The sequence below is a fragment of the Vicia villosa genome, linkage group LG6 (genome assembly GCF_029867415.1).
Source record: "Vicia villosa cultivar HV-30 ecotype Madison, WI linkage group LG6, Vvil1.0, whole genome shotgun sequence".
Taxonomy (NCBI): domain Eukaryota; kingdom Viridiplantae; phylum Streptophyta; class Magnoliopsida; order Fabales; family Fabaceae; genus Vicia; species Vicia villosa.
The window spans coordinates 1899963-1915300 of NC_081185.1; the positions used below are offsets into that span (position 1 = coordinate 1899963).

At 32.5% G+C, this 15338-nt stretch overlaps 2 long non-coding RNA genes across 2 annotated transcripts; both read left to right on the top strand.

The window, feature by feature from the left end:
- Positions 1-347: 347 nt before the first annotated feature.
- On the top strand, positions 348-2411 carry LOC131611116 (uncharacterized). The gene is made up of 3 exons (XR_009286760.1): positions 348-461; positions 547-688; positions 2173-2411. It is a non-coding gene; the product is annotated as an uncharacterized LOC131611116 (long non-coding RNA).
- A 5795-nt stretch (positions 2412-8206) lies between these two features.
- LOC131611117 (uncharacterized) lies at positions 8207-10270 on the top strand. Its single transcript, XR_009286761.1, has 3 exons — positions 8207-8320; positions 8406-8547; positions 10032-10270. It is a non-coding gene; the product is annotated as an uncharacterized LOC131611117 (long non-coding RNA).
- The last annotated feature ends 5068 nt before the right edge of the window (positions 10271-15338 follow it).

Below are 15338 nucleotides of genomic sequence, written 5' to 3' on the forward strand. Positions count from 1 at the left end.
ATTTAGTGTAAAATCTTCTATAAATAGATGACATCTCTTAATTCCATTTCACCCCAATTTTAGAAATTAAAACTATACTATACTATTTTCTACTCCATTTGTAATACTCCATATTATTCTAGGCATGATTATTCATATAATTATGAAGTATTAAGAGGGAATTAATGGATTAATATAATTAAGAGAAGGTTAGTTGGAATAGAAAGATGTTGGTTAGAAGCAAACCAAATGGCAAGGTGGTAATTTTGGTTTAGTTGAGGGGCACATTGGACCTTAACCTTATATTGCATGACATGTGATTGGTTGGTAGAGGTACACCATTCCAATTCAGATTTTTTTGAAAGAGAAGTGGAGAGAAAAGTGGAAGAAGTCATACATCCCATTTCAAGTTTTCATTTTCGTATTCCTTGGACAGCCCCCACTAAACTGATCATAACTCTCTGCTCACAACTCCGATTCAGGTAATTCTCGAAGATTTGGATTCTACACGGAATTCTCTTCGATTTGGTATGTTATTTCGTTCTAATAGCTTGTTTATTTGTGGAGAAAAACGAGCTTGAAGTTGGGACATGCATGCTGAATGTGAAGAAGAGTGGGCTACGGATTTGATGAAGATGAAGTGAAACTTTGACTATGGTGGGAGTTCAATGGCAGCAAGGAACATCTTTCTAACCTCTCTAAATCCATGGTGAGTCCTTAGTTAGAGACTTTGGGGAAAATTATGGGAATTGCATGTTTGGGGTTTAGGGATTGTGAGATAAATCCATGAAATTCATGATGCTAAAACATGCTATGTGATAATTGTTGGTTGTTTGTGATGCATATTACTGTTATATGTTGTAATTTGACACATGCAGGTGGATTCTAGGGGTTAGAATACCCCCATAGCGGAACTGGTGCGTTCTGCATTTTTCTGATTCTGCTATGGTCCGCTAAGCGGGCTAAGGCCGCTTAGCGGATGATGTACATTTTTCCAGAAAATCGCGAGTCCGCTAAGTGGACGTGAGGCTGCTAAGCGGAAGATGCTGTTTGTGGAAAATAAAATATCGCGAACCCGCTAAGCGGACAGGAGCCGCTAAGCGGAAGATGCTGATTGCAGAATTCTGTTTCTTACCCCTTGAGTTCAGTTCTGGTTTTCATTCGTAACCGGACTCCTCCCTTATTGTTTATGCGTACCTGTTGGTAGTATGTGACGCTGTTAAGTATTTAATTTCAATACTTCCATTTGATTATTTGGAAATTGTGAATTATGCATGATTTGAATGTGATAGTGTAACTACCATTATTTGTTCCTTAATGCTTGATGAATGCAATGTGATGGAACATGGAAATGTGGTGATATCCAAATGTTTTGGTTAAACATTCGGATTGAATTGTCTTATGACCTTACGCTTGTTGTGTGTGCGTATGCTTGAATCGAAGTGACCGGGGGCTAGATTGGGATATACCTCTTACTATGAAGTCAAGGTATTTTCCCGGACCATGGAGTCCGTAGAATAGTCCGATGATGTGATCAAAGGTCGCGCACCTGAGCTACCGTTGCAGTGTGCTAGTGAGTTTCCGTACGGGGTTTTACTCACTTGGAGTTAACACACTTGCGTGCTCGGTATGGTGGGATTATGTGGCCACGTAGGCCAATACATTTTCGGTAACTCACCTCTAGTGAAGTCATGTAGACTACTACTAGGCTTTCGCCCGGTGGGCTCATGCGTCAAGATGGCGGTTTGGTACTTGGTGTTAACACACGTGCGTAAAGGTGGTTACCGGGGCAAAGACGCCATTTCGGCTAATGTCATCTCGCGGCCAGATAGGCTTGTGCGAACCCGCTTAACTACTCTTGCAGTGTGCTTGTACGAGTCTCTTAACAATAGGCATGGGTGAACCCATCGAGGGTGCGTTCATTCTATAATCCAGTCGAGGTTTGTAACGACTTCTGGATTCCCCGTACATGGGTATGGGTTTTTGCATACTTGTTTGTCGATACTTGTGTATGATGAGTCCTATGGTGGACGATTCCTTGTTTTCTCCGTACTTGTACCGGATGTGAGGATAACCCCGAATCAATGGTAGATTCGGTTTTGATGCATGTACCCTGTAGATCTGAGTGGGCCCATAGGATAGGAGGACTCACTGAGATTTAGTAATCTCACCCCAATCAACTTATTTTTTCAGGTACAGTTTAGTAGTGGTTGGTCAGTAGCAGGTTTGGATTGAAGACATGGAAGTGGTGATGGCTCAAAGACCTCGTCAGATCTCTTTTTCCGCTGTGCAGATCCATTGAAGACAGATGTTTTGTAATTCTTGTTAGAATTTCATGTTGTATTGTATTATGGATCTTTCTATATATATAGCTTTTGTATGTACTCAATATCAATTTTAACGTTATATGCATAATATACTAGTCAATTATGTATGGGGTGTTACACCATTTTTCTCTATTTTCTTATTCTATATTAAAGTTGTCTTAATTCCAATAGAGTGAAAAAAAATTGTGAAAGTTTGGTTAGCTTAACGAATTTCATGACTTTTATGTAGTATAACAAATGAAAATCTTCAAAAAAAACTAAATTTTGTAAATTTAAATAACTTCGTGACTTTTATTTTGTAAAACACACTAAAAACTTCCAAAATACCAATGTATGCAAGTTTAACAATCTTTGTGTATGTTATGTAGTAGAGCACACGACAATCTTCCAAAATACCAAAGTTTTCTAGTTTATCGAACTTCGGGACTTTTAGATAGTATAGCAAACAAAAATCATCAAAAAGAACAAATTTTATAAGTTTAACGAACTTCGTGACTTTTATGTAGTATCGCACACGAAAATCTTCCAAAATACCAATGTATGCAAGTTTAACAAACTTCGTGACATTTATGTAGCACATGAAAATTTTCCAAAATACCTAACTTTGCGAGTTAGACGGACTTCAAAACTTTTATGTAGTATAGCCCAAAAAATCTTAAAATGGACCAAATTGTGCAAGTTTAACGAACTTCGTGACTTCTATGTAATATAGCACCGCAAATCTTCCAAAATACTAATGTATGCAAGTTTAACGAACTTTGTGACATTTATGTAGTATAGCACATGAAAATCTTCGTAAATTTGAAAGTTTACAAGTTTAACGAATTTCATGACTTTTATGTAGTATAGCACATGAAAATCTTCAAAAAGACCAAATTTTATGTTGTATAACACACTAAAAACTTCGTAACTTTTATGTTGTATGACACACTAAAAACTTCCAAATACCAATGTTTGCAAGTTTAACAAAATTTGTGTATGTTATGTAGTATAGCATACGAAAATCTTTCAAAACACTAAAATTTGTAAGTTTAACGAATTTCGTGACATTTACGTAGTATAGCACAGGAAAAACTTCCTAAATATAAAAGTTTGCAAGTTTAACAAACTTCGGGACTTTTAGGTAGTATAGCACACGAAAATCTTCAAAAAGACCATATTTATTAAGTTTAACAAACGTCGTGACTTTTATGTAGCATCGCACACGAAAATCTTCCAAAGTACCAATGTATGCAAGTTTAATAAACTTCGTGACATTTATGTATTGTAGCACATGAAAATCTTCCAAAATACCAAACTTTGTAAGTTTAACGAACTTCGTGACTTTTATGTAGTATAGCACACGAAAATCTTCCATAATATTAAAATTAGCAAGTTTAACGAACTTCGTGAATTTTATGTACTAGCACAAGAAAATCTTTCAAAAGACCAAATCTTGCTAGATTAACAAATTTCGTGACTTTTATTTATAATATAGCTCACGAAATAGTTTCCGAAAGACCAAATTTTGCAAGTTTAACAAACTTCGTGATTTTATGTAGTATAGCACACGAAAATCCTCCAAAATACCAATGTATACAAGTTTAACAAACTTCGTGACTTTTATGTAGTAAAGCACGCGAAAATCTTCAAAAGGACCAAATTTTGAGAGTTGGATAAACTTCTTGAGATTTACGTAGTATAATAGCACACGAAAATCTTCTAAAATCCAAATTTTGCAAGTTTAACAAACTTCGTGACTTTTATGTAGTATAGCAAACAAAAATCTTCCAAAAGACCAAATTTTTAAAGTTTAACATACTTCATGAATTTTATGTAGTATAGCAAACGAAAATCTTCCAAAATATTAAAATTTGCAAGTTTAACGAACTTCGTGACTTTTATTTAGTAGCACACGAAAATCTTCCAAAAGACCCAACTTTGCTAGTTAAACAAATTACGTGACTTTTATGTAGTATATAGCACACAAAAAATCATCCAAAAGATTAAATTTTGCAAGTTTAAGAAACTTTGTGACTTTTATATATTATAGCTTCAAAAATCTTCCATAATACCAATGTATGCAAGTTTAATGAATTTCGTGACTTTTATGTAGTATAGCACATGAAAATCATCAAAAGGACCAAATTTTGAAAGTTTAACGAACTTCGTGACTTTTATGTAGTATAGCACAAAAAAATCTTCAAAAAGACCAAATTTTGAAAATTTAACGAACTTCGTGACTTTTATGTAGTATAGCACACAAACATTTTCCAAAATTTTAAAATTTGCAATTATAATGAACTTCGTGACTTTTATGTAGTAGCACACGAAAATCTTCCAAAAGACCAAATTTTGCCAGTTTAACAAATTTCGTGACTTTAATGCAGTATATAGCACACAAAAAATCTTCCAAAAAACTCAAATTTTCAATTTTAACAAACTTCGTGACTTTTATGTAGTATAGCACACAAAATTCTTCCAAAAGACCAAATTTTGAAAGTTTAACGAACTTCGTGACTTTTATGTAGTATAGCACACAAAAATCTTCCAAAATTTAAAATTTGCAATTTTAATGAACTTCGTGACTTTTATGTAGTATAACACACGAAAATCTTCCAAAATATTAAAATTTGCAAGTTTTATGAACTTTGTGATTTTTATGTAGTAGCACACGTAAATCTTCTAAAAGATCCAATTTTGCTAATTAAACAAATTTCGTTACTTTTATGCAGTATATAACACAGAAAAAATCATCCAAAAGACTAAATTTTGCATGTTTATGAAACTTCAATTAGACCAAATTTATTAAGTTTAACAAACGTCGTGACTTCTATGTAGCATCACACACGAAAATCTTCCAAAGTACCAATGTATACAAGTTTAATAAACTTCGTGACATTTATGTATTGTAGCACATGAAAATCTTCCAAAATACCAAACTTTGTAAGTTTAACGAACTTCGTGACTTTTATGTAGTATAGCACACGAAAATCTTCCAAAATATTAAAATTAGCAAGTTTAACGAACTTCGTGAATTTTATGTAGTGGCACAAGATAATCTTTCAAAAGACCAAATTTTGCTAGATTAACAAATTTCGTGACTTTTATTTATAATATAGCTCACGAAAAAGCTTCCGAAAGACTAAATTTTGCAAGTTTAACAAACTTCGTGATTTTATGTAGTATAGCACACGAAAATCCTCCAAAATACCAATGTATACAAGTTTAACGAACTTCGTGACTTTTATGTAGTAAAGCACGCGAAAATCTTCAAAAGGACCAAATTTTGAGAGTTGGATAAACTTCTTGAGATTTACGTAGTATAATAGCACACGAAAATCTTCTAAAATCCAAATTTTGCAAGTGTAACAAACTTCGTGACTTTTATGTAGTATAGCAAACAAAAATCTTCCAAAAGACCAAATTTTTAAAGTTTAACATACTTCATGACTTTTATGTAGTATAGCACACGAAAATCTTCCAAAATATTAAAATTTGCAAGTTTAACGAACTTCATGACTTTTATTTTGTAGCACACGAAAATCTTCCAAAAGACCCAATTTTGCTAGTTAAACAAATTACGTGACTTTTATGTAGTATATAGCACACAAAAAATCATCCAAAAGATTAAATTTTGCAAGTTTAAGAAACTTCGTGACTTTTATATATTATAGCATACAAAAATCTTCCATAATACCAATGTATGCAATTTTAATGAATTTCGTGACTTTTATGTAGTATAGCACATGAAAATCATCAAAAGGACCAAATTTTGAAAGTTTAACGAACTTCGTGACTTTTACGTAGTATAGCACAAAAAAATCTTCCAAAAGACCAAATTTTGAAAGTTTAACGAACTTCGTGACTTTTATGTAGTATAGCACACAAAAATTTTCCAAAATTTTAAAATTTGCAATTATAATGAACTTCGTGACTTTTATGTAATAGCACACAAAAATCTTCCAAAAGACCAAATTTTGCCAGTTTATCAAATTTCGTGACTTTAATGTAGTATATAGCACACAAAAAATCTTCCAAAAGACTAAAATTCTCAATTTTAACAAACTTCGTGACTTTTATGTAGTATAGCACACGAAAATCTTCCAAAATACCAATGTATGCAAGTTAAACGAACTTCGTGACTTTTATGTAGTATAGCACACAAAAATCTTCCAAAATACCAAATTTTGAAGTTTAACGAACTTCTTGACTTTTATGTAGTATAGCACACGAAAATCTTCAAAAATATTAAAATTTGCAAATTAAACAAACTTTGTGACTTTTATGTAGTAGCATACGAAAATCTTCCACAAACCAAAATTTGACAGTTTAACAAATTTCATGACTTTTATGTATAATATAGCACACGAAAAATCATTCGAAAGACTAACTTTTGCGAGCTTAACAAACTTCGTGATTTTATGTAGTATAGCACACGAAAATCTTCCAAAATACCAATGTATGCAAGTTTAACGAACTTCGTGACTTTTATGTAGTAAAGCACACGAAAATCTTCAAAAGGACCAAATTTTGAAAGTTGGACGAACTTCGTGAGTTTTACGTAGTATAATAGCACACAAAAGGACCAAATTTTGCAAGTTTAACAAACTTTATGACTTTTATGTAGTATAGCACACAAAAATCTTCCAAAAGCCCAAATTTTAAAAGTGTAACATACTTCATGACTTTTATGTAGTGTGGCACACGAAAATCTTCCAAAATATTAAAACTTGCAAATTTAACGAACTTCATTACTTTTATTTAGTAGCACACGAAAATCTTCCAAAAGATCCAATTTTGCCAATTAATCAAATTTCGTGGCTTTTATGTAGTATATAGCACACACAAAATCATCCAAAAGACTAAATTTTGCAAGTTTAAGATGCTTCGTGACTTTTATGTAGTATAGCACACGAAAATCTTTCATTTAACCAATGTATACAAGTTTAACGAACTTCGTGACTTTTATGTAGTATAGCACACGAAAATCATCAAAAGGATCAAATTTTGAAAGTTTAACGAACTTCGTGACTTTTAAGTAGTATAGCACACAAAAATCTTCCAAAATCCAAATTTTACAAGTTTAACGAACTTCGTGACTTTTATGTAGTATAGCACATGAAAATCTTCATCAATACGAAAGTTTGCAAGCTTAACGAATTTCATAATTTTTATGTAGTATAGCAAATGAAAATCTTCAAAAAGACCAATTTTTGTAATTTTAAATAACTTTGTGACTTTTATGTTGTATAACACACTAAATACTTCCAAAATACCAATGTATGCAAGTTTAACAAACTTTGTGAATGTTATGTAGGATAGCACACGAAAAGCTTCCAAAATACCAAAGTTTGTAAGTTTAACGAACTTCGGGACTTTTCGGTAGTATAATCAATGAGTACAATAGGGTTAATTGATTAACTAATTTGTAATTGCCTTTAAATTGATTAAGAGGGATTTTATTCGATTAATGAGTATGTATTTTAAAAACCTTCCTTATTTAGCTTATCTAACTTATTAACAATTAGGATTAATCGATAAGTATATTAAAAAAAACTCATGGATCATTCTATTTAGTGTAAAATCTTCTATAAATAGATGACATCTCTTAATTCCATTTCACCCCAATTTTAGAAATTAAAACTATACTATACTATTTTCTACTCCATTTGTAATACTCCATATTATTCTAGGCATGATTATTCATATAATTATGAAGTATTAAGAGGGAATTAATGGATTAATATAATTAAGAGAAGGTTAGTTGGAATAGAAAGATGTTGGTTAGAAGCAAACCAAATGGCAAGGTGGTAATTTTGGTTTAGTTGAGGGGCACATTGGACCTTAACCTTATATTGCATGACATGTGATTGGTTGGTAGAGGTACACCATTCCAATTCAGATTTTTTTGAAAGAGAAGTGGAGAGAAAAGTGGAAGAAGTCATACATCCCATTTCAAGTTTTCATTTTCGTATTCCTTGGACAGCCCCCACTAAACTGATCATAACTCTCTGCTCACAACTCCGATTCAGGTAATTCTCGAAGATTTGGATTCTACACGGAATTCTCTTCGATTTGGTATGTTATTTCGTTCTAATAGCTTGTTTATTTGTGGAGAAAAACGAGCTTGAAGTTGGGACATGCATGCTGAATGTGAAGAAGAGTGGGCTACGGATTTGATGAAGATGAAGTGAAACTTTGACTATGGTGGGAGTTCAATGGCAGCAAGGAACATCTTTCTAACCTCTCTAAATCCATGGTGAGTCCTTAGTTAGAGACTTTGGGGAAAATTATGGGAATTGCATGTTTGGGGTTTAGGGATTGTGAGATAAATCCATGAAATTCATGATGCTAAAACATGCTATGTGATAATTGTTGGTTGTTTGTGATGCATATTACTGTTATATGTTGTAATTTGACACATGCAGGTGGATTCTAGGGGTTAGAATACCCCCATAGCGGAACTGGTGCGTTCTGCATTTTTCTGATTCTGCTATGGTCCGCTAAGCAGGCTAAGGCCGCTTAGCGGATGATGTACATTTTTCCAGAAAATCGTGAGTCCGCTAAGTGGACGTGAGGCTGCTAAGCGGAAGATGCTGTTTGTGGAAAATAAAATATCGCGAACCCGCTAAGCGGACAGGAGCCGCTAAGCGGAAGATGCTGATTGCAGAATTCTGTTTCTTACCCCTTGAGTTCAGTTCTGGTTTTCATTCGTAACCGGACTCCTCCCTTATTGTTTATGCGTACCTGTTGGTAGTATGTGACGCTGTTAAGTATTTAATTTCAATACTTCCATTTGATTATTTGGAAATTGTGAATTATGCATGATTTGAATGTGATAGTGTAACTACCATTATTTGTTCCTTAATGCTTGATGAATGCAATGTGATGGAACATGGAAATGTGGTGATATCCAAATGTTTTGGTTAAACATTCGGATTGAATTGTCTTATGACCTTACGCTTGTTGTGTGTGCGTATGCTTGAATCGAAGTGACCGGGGGCTAGATTGGGATATACCTCTTACTATGAAGTCAAGGTATTTTCCCGGACCATGGAGTCCGTAGAATAGTCCGATGATGTGATCAAAGGTCGCGCACCTGAGCTACCGTTGCAGTGTGCTAGTGAGTTTCCGTACGGGGTTTTACTCACTTGGAGTTAACACACTTGCGTGCTCGGTATGGTGGGATTATGTGGCCACGTAGGCCAATACATTTTCGGTAACTCACCTCTAGTGAAGTCATGTAAACTACTACTAGGCTTTCGCCCGGTGGGCTCATGCGTCAAGATGGCGGTTTGGTACTTGGTGTTAACACACGTGCGTAAAGGTGGTTACCGGGGCAAAGACGCCATTTCGGCTAATGTCATCTCGCGGCCAGATAGGCTTGTGCGAACCCGCTTAACTACTCTTGCAGTGTGCTTGTACGAGTCTCTTAACAATAGGCATGGGTGAACCCATCGAGGGTGCGTTCATTCTATAATCCAGTCGAGGTTTGTAACGACTTCTGGATTCCCCGTACATGGGTATGGGTTTTTGCATACTTGTTTGTCGATACTTGTGTATGATGAGTCCTATGGTGGACGATTCCTTGTTTTCTCCGTACTTGTACCGGATGTGAGGATAACCCCGAATCAATGGTAGATTCGGTTTTGATGCATGTACCCTGTAGATCTGAGTGGGCCCATAGGATAGGAGGACTCACTGAGATTTAGTAATCTCACCCCAATCAACTTATTTTTTCAGGTACAGTTTAGTAGTGGTTGGTCAGTAGCAGGTTTGGATTGAAGACATGGAAGTGGTGATGGCTCAAAGACCTCGTCAGATCTCTTTTTCCGCTGTGCAGATCCATTGAAGACAGATGTTTTGTAATTCTTGTTAGAATTTCATGTTGTATTGTATTATGGATCTTTCTATATATATAGCTTTTGTATGTACTCAATATCAATTTTAACGTTATATGCATAATATACTAGTCAATTATGTATGGGGTGTTACACCATTTTTCTCTATTTTCTTATTCTATATTAAAGTTGTCTTAATTCCAATAGAGTGAAAAAAAATTGTGAAAGTTTGGTTAGCTTAACGAATTTCATGACTTTTATGTAGTATAACAAATGAAAATCTTCAAAAAAAACCAAATTTTGTAAATTTAAATAACTTCGTGACTTTTATTTTGTAAAACACACTAAAAACTTCCAAAATACCAATGTATGCAAGTTTAACAATCTTTGTGTATGATATGTAGTAGAGCACACGACAATCTTCCAAAATACCAAAGTTTTCTAGTTTATCGAACTTCGGGACTTTTAGATAGTATAGCAAACAAAAATCATCAAAAAGAACAAATTTTATAAGTTTAACGAACTTCGTGACTTTTATGTAGTATCGCACACGAAAATCTTCCAAAATACCAATGTATGCAAGTTTAACAAACTTCGTGACATTTATGTAGCACATGAAAATTTTCCAAAATACTTAACTTTGCGAGTTAGACGGACTTCAAAACTTTTATGTAGTATAGCCCAAAAAATCTTAAAATGGACCAAATTGTGCAAGTTTAACGAACTTCGTGACTTCTATGTAATATAGCACCGCAAATCTTCCAAAATACTAATGTATGCAAGTTTAACGAACTTTGTGACATTTATGTAGTATAGCACATGAAAATCTTCGTAAATTTGAAAGTTTACAAGTTTAACGAATTTCATGACTTTTATGTAGTATAGCACATGAAAATCTTCAAAAAGACCAAATTTTATGTTGTATAACACACTAAAAACTTCGTAACTTTTATGTTGTATGACACACTAAAAACTTCCAAATACCAATGTTTGCAAGTTTAACAAAATTTGTGTATGTTATGTAGTATAGCATACGAAAATCTTTCAAAACACTAAAATTTGTAAGTTTAACGAATTTCGTGACATTTACGTAGTATAGCACAGGAAAAACTTCCTAAATATAAAAGTTTGCAAGTTTAACAAACTTCGGGACTTTTAGGTAGTATAGCACACGAAAATCTTCAAAAAGACCATATTTATTAAGTTTAACAAACGTCGTGACTTTTATGTAGCATCGCACACGAAAATCTTCCAAAGTACCAATGTATGCAAGTTTAATAAACTTCGTGACATTTATGTATTGTAGCACATGAAAATCTTCCAAAATACCAAACTTTGTAAGTTTAACGAACTTCGTGACTTTTATGTAGTATAGCACACGAAAATCTTCCATAATATTAAAATTAGCAAGTTTAACGAACTTCGTGAATTTTATGTACTAGCACAAGAAAATCTTTCAAAAGACCAAATTTTGCTAGATTAACAAATTTCGTGACTTTTATTTATAATATAGCTCACGAAATAGTTTCCGAAAGACCAAATTTTGCAAGTTTAACAAACTTCGTGATTTTATGTAGTATAGCACACGAAAATCCTCCAAAATACCAATGTATACAAGTTTAACAAACTTCGTGACTTTTATGTAGTAAAGCACGCGAAAATCTTCAAAAGGACCAAATTTTGAGAGTTGGATAAACTTCTTGAGATTTACGTAGTATAATAGCACACGAAAATCTTCTAAAATCCAAATTTTGCAAGTTTAACAAACTTCGTGACTTTTATGTAGTATAGCAAACAAAAATCTTCCAAAAGACCAAATTTTTAAAGTTTAACATACTTCATGAATTTTATGTAGTATAGCAAACGAAAATCTTCCAAAATATTAAAATTTGCAAGTTTAACGAACTTCGTGACTTTTATTTAGTAGCACACGAAAATCTTCCAAAAGACCCAATTTTGCTAGTTAAACAAATTACGTGACTTTTATGTAGTATATAGCACACAAAAAATCATCCAAAAGATTAAATTTTGCAAGTTTAAGAAACTTTGTGACTTTTATATATTATAGCTTCAAAAATCTTCCATAATACCAATGTATGCAAGTTTAATGAATTTCGTGACTTTTATGTAGTATAGCACATGAAAATCATCAAAAGGACCAAATTTTGAAAGTTTAACGAACTTCGTGACTTTTATGTAGTATAGCACAAAAAAATCTTCAAAAAGACCAAATTTTGAAAATTTAACGAACTTCGTGACTTTTATGTAGTATAGCACACAAACATTTTCCAAAATTTTAAAATTTGCAATTATAATGAACTTCGTGACTTTTATGTAGTAGCACACGAAAATCTTCCAAAAGACCAAATTTTGCCAGTTTAACAAATTTCGTGACTTTAATGCAGTATATAGCACACAAAAAATCTTCCAAAAAACTCAAATTTTCAATTTTAACAAACTTCGTGACTTTTATGTAGTATAGCACACAAAATTCTTCCAAAAGACCAAATTTTGAAAGTTTAACGAACTTCGTGACTTTTATGTAGTATAGCACACAAAAACCTTCCAAAATTTTAAAATTTGCAATTTTAATGAACTTCGTGACTTTCATGTAGTAGCACACGAAAATCTTCCAAAAGATCAAATTTTGCCAGTTTAACAAATTTCGTGACTTTTATGTAGTATATAGCACACGAAAAATCTTCCAAAAGACTAAAATTCTCAATTTTAACAAAATTCGTGACTTTTATGTAGTATAGCACACGAAAATCTTCCAAAATACCAATGTGTGCAAGTTAAACGAACTTCGTGACTTTTATGTAGTATAGCACACAAAAATCTTCCAAAATACCAAATTTTGAAGTTTAACGAACTTCTTGACTTTTATGTAGTATAGCACACGAAAATCTTCAAAAATATTAAAATTTGCAAATTAAACAAACTTTGTGACTTTTATGTAGTAGCATACGAAAATCTTCCAAAAACCAAAATTTGACAGTTTAACAAATTTCATGACTTTTATGTATAATATAGCACACGAAAAATCATTCGAAAGACTAACTTTTGCGAGTTTAACAAACTTCGTGATTTTATGTAGTATAGCACACGAAAATCTTCCAAAATACCAATGTATGCAAGTTTAACGAACTTCGTGACTTTTATGTAGTAAAGCACACGAAAATCTTCAAAAGGACCAAATTTTGAAAGTTGGACGAACTTCGTGAGTTTTACGTAGTATAATAGCACAAAAAAATTTTCTAAAAACCAAATTTTGCAAGTTTAACAAACTTTATGACTTTTATGTAGTATAGCACACAAAAATCTTCCAAAAGACCAAATTTTAAAAGTGTAACATACTTCATGACTTTTATGTAGTGTGGCACACGAAAATCTTCCAAAATATTAAAACTTGCAAATTTAACCAACTTCATTACTTTTATTTAGTAGCACACGAAAATCTTCCAAAAGATCCAATTTTGCCAATTAATCAATTTGCGCGGCTTTTATGTATCATATAGCACACAAAAAATCATCCAAAAGACTAAATTTTGCAAGTTTAAGATGCTTCGTGACTTTTATGTAGTATAGCACACTAAAATCTTCCATTTAACCAATGTATACAAGTTTAACGAACTTCGTGACTCTTATGTAGTATAGCACACGAAAATCATCAAAAGGACCAAATTTTGAAAGTTTAACGAACTTCGTGACTTTTATGTAGTATAGCACACAAAAATCTTCCAAAATCCAAATTTTACAAGTTTAACGAACTTCGTGACTTTTATGTAGTATAGCACATGAAAATCTTCCAAAATAACAACGTATGCAAGTTTAACAAACTTTGTATATGGTATGTAGTATAGCTCACGAAAAAATTTCAAAATAACAAACTTTGCAAGTTTAACGAACTTCGAGACTATAATGTAGTATGCTCACGAAAATCTTCCAAAATACCAAACTTTGCAAGCTTAACGAACTTCGTGACTAAAATGTAGTATATCACACGGAAATCATCAAAAGGACCAAATTGTGCAAGTTTAACGAACTTCGTGACTTCTATGTAATATAGCACCGCAATTCTTCTGAAATATCAATGTATGCAAGTTAAACGAACTTCGTGACATTTATGTAGTATAGCACATGAAAATCTTCATCAATACGAAAGTTTGCAAGCTTAACGAATTTCATAATTTTTATGTAGTATAGCAAATGAAAATCTTCAAAAAGACCAAATTTTGTAATTTTAAATAACTTTGTGACTTTTATGTTGTATAACACACTAAATACTTCCAAAATACCAATGTATGCAAGTTTAACAAACTTTGTGAATGTTATGTAGGATAGCACACGAAAAGCTTCCAAAATACCAAAGTTTGTAAGTTTAACGAACTTCGGGACTTTTCGGTAGTATAATCAATGAGTACAATAGGGTTAATTGATTAACTAATTTGTAATTGCCTTTAAATTGATTAAGAGGGATTTTATTCGATTAATGAGTATGTATTTTATAAACCTTCCTTATTTAGCTTATCTAACTTATTAACAATTAGGATTAATCGATAAGTATATTAAAAAAAACTCATGGATCATTCTATTTACTGTAAAATCTTCTATAAATAGATGACATCTCTTAATTCCATTTCACCCCAATTTTAGAAATTAAAACTATACTATACTATTTTCTACTCCATTTTTCTCTATTTTCTTATTCTATATTAAAGTTGTCTTAATTCCAATAGAGTGAAAAAAAATTGTGAAAGTTTGGTTAGCTTAACGAATTTCATGACTTTTATGTAGTATAACAAATGAAAATCTTCAAAAAAAACTAAATTTTGTAAGTTTAAATAACTTCGTGACTTTTATTTTGTAAAACACACTAAAAACTTCCAAAATACCAATGTATGCAAGTTTAACAATCTTTGTGTATGTTATGTAGTAGAGCACACGACAATCTTCCAAAATACCAAAGTTTTCTAGTTTATCGAACTTCGGGACTTTTAGATAGTATAGCAAACAAAAATCATCAAAAAGAACAAATTTTATAAGTTTAACGAACTTCGTGACTTTTATGTAGTATCGCACACGAAAATCTTCCAAAATACCAATGTATGCAAGTTTAACAAACTTCGTGACATTTATGTAGCACATGAAAATTTTCCAAAATACCTAACTTTGCGAGTTAGACGGACTTCAAAACTTTTATGTAGTA